This window comes from Trichechus manatus, unplaced genomic scaffold, assembly GCF_000243295.1.
Source record: "Trichechus manatus latirostris isolate Lorelei unplaced genomic scaffold, TriManLat1.0 scaffold00052, whole genome shotgun sequence".
Classification (NCBI taxonomy): Eukaryota; Metazoa; Chordata; class Mammalia; order Sirenia; family Trichechidae; genus Trichechus; species Trichechus manatus.
The window spans coordinates 1,600,623-1,602,933 of record NW_004443988.1 but is presented as its reverse complement, the minus strand read 5'-3'; positions in this window follow the sequence as shown (position 1 = coordinate 1,602,933).

The following is a 2,311-nucleotide window of genomic DNA, read 5'->3' as shown; positions in this document are numbered from 1 at the left end:
GTCCTTTTAGACCCTGTATAAATATTCTTCTCCAGTAATTCCACTTGATCTCCAAACTGGAGAGGTTGCCTGGATCCTCTGAATGCAGCATGCTTTCCTATAACTGGGCTTAGGACATATTGCTTTGTACAAAAATGCTTTCTGTGTTTCCGTTCATGCTATGAGATGTCAATGCTATGAGACTAAGACAGACTAGGAAGAAAGGCCTGATGATCTACTTCCAAAAATGAGATAATGAAAAAATTATGGATCACGACAGAATATTTTCCAATATATTTCTGGAAGATGAGCACCCTAGATTGGAAGGCATTCCAAATACACAATGGCTGCAACAATGGACTTGAGCATGCCAACAATCATGAAGATGGTGCAGGACTGGACAACATTTTGTTCTGTTGTCTATGGGGTCACCATGGATTGGAGCTGACTTGACAGAAACTAACAACACCATGAGATGCCAACTGTCTTCTGCACTGAAGACTGAGTCTTACTTGTTTTCCTGGGAGTATTCAACAAAGTGCTGAGACACAGGCAGCATAGAGACTATGTTTGTTCAGTTGAAAGGGGTTTCTTCATTTTAATTATGTTGCAGTTACCCTGAACCAAATAGAGTGTTATGGTCCTGATCACTGCTCCTGGCTTTCACTTGGCCAACATTTCTCTCACCTGCTTCACATAAAAGGCAATGCAGCACAGATGTTGGAAGTATGAACTCTGGATTTGTTCTGCCAAAGTATACATTCTGGCTCTGCCATTCACTAGGTGAATGACTTTGGGCAAGCTACCTGTCTGAACTTCAGTTTTCTGACCAACAGAGTGTGGAGAACAATGGTAGGCATCCATTATTATTCTCTATATTGCCTATGCTCCATGTGTGTAAAGCCAAAAAAAAAAAAAAAAAAGAAAGGTAATTAAGAAAATCAGACACACATACACACATTTTCTCCTTTGCATCTGAAACATAGATATCATATTTCTTCTATCTGAGGATTTACTCTGTGTTTTCAAGATCCAGGTAAACTTATTTCTGGATTCAAAGTATCTTAGGAGGTACTTGGCTACAATGAAAAAAAAAAGAAGCTCCCACTTTCTTTCCTTTTCAGACTTTGTAATTAGGGTCTTTCCTTTCTCATCCAGGTCCTTCTGCCCTTCTCTTTTATCTTGACCACCCATTTCAGAAGATCCTCTCACCTGATGCCGGGGCCTTCTCTGAATAAGGAGATCCTATTAGGATGGATGAACTTTGTAACTCATGCTGGGGAAAACTAAAATTGAAAAGAAAAACACAGACATTGCAAGGTTTAGCCTGGTCAAGAAAATAATGATGTTACTCCAGGCAGAGGGACAGAGCAGGGAGAAAAAAAAAAATAAGTTAAACAGAGGGACGCAGTATTCCTCAAGTCATTCTCCCTTGTTAAGTCTAACTACTATCTGCTTTCCTTTTCTGTGGTAGGTTTTGGGGATTCTCACTTTGTTAACTGTGAAGAGTCTTCTGCTGTCTCCGATACATTTGTCATGATTTTCAGAGAAGAAAGACACATTCTCCTTACTTGGGAGAGGACTATTATAGCTAAAAAACTGGGATTTGGAGTTAAATACTATCTTTGCCACTTACTTGCAAGGTGATACTGGGCATATTACTTAACCATTTTCTGCCTCAATATCCTCAGCTGTCAAATTTGTGGTTGTTAGGTGCCGTAGAGTCATCCAACTCATTGCCTCCCTAAGTTCCATAGAACGAAACACTGCCCAGTCCTGTGCCATCCTCACAATTGTTGTTATGCTTAAGTTCATTATTGCAGATACTGTGTCAATCCATCTCATTGAGGGTCTTACTCTTTTTTGCTGACCATCTACTTTACAAAGCATTATGTACTTCTCCATGGACTGGTCCCTCCTGATAACATGTCCAAAGTATGTGAGATGAAGTCTCACCGTTCTTGCTTCTAAGGTGCATTCTGGCTATACTTCTTCCAAGATAGATGTGCTCCTTCTTCTGGCAGTCCATGATGCATTCAATGTTCTTCGCCAACACATAATTCAAAGGTATCAATTCCTTTTCAGTCTTCCTTATTCATTGTCCAGCTTTCACATGTGTATGAGACAACTGAAAACACTATGGCTTGGGTCAGGTGCACCTTAGTCCTTAAAGTAACTTCTTTGCTTTTTAACACTTTAAAGATGTCTTTTGCAGAAGATTTGCCTAATGCAATGTGTTGTTTGATTTCTTGACTGCTGCTTCCATGGGTGTTGATTGTGGATCCAAGTAAAATGAAATCCTTAACCACTTCAATCTTTTCTCCATTTATCA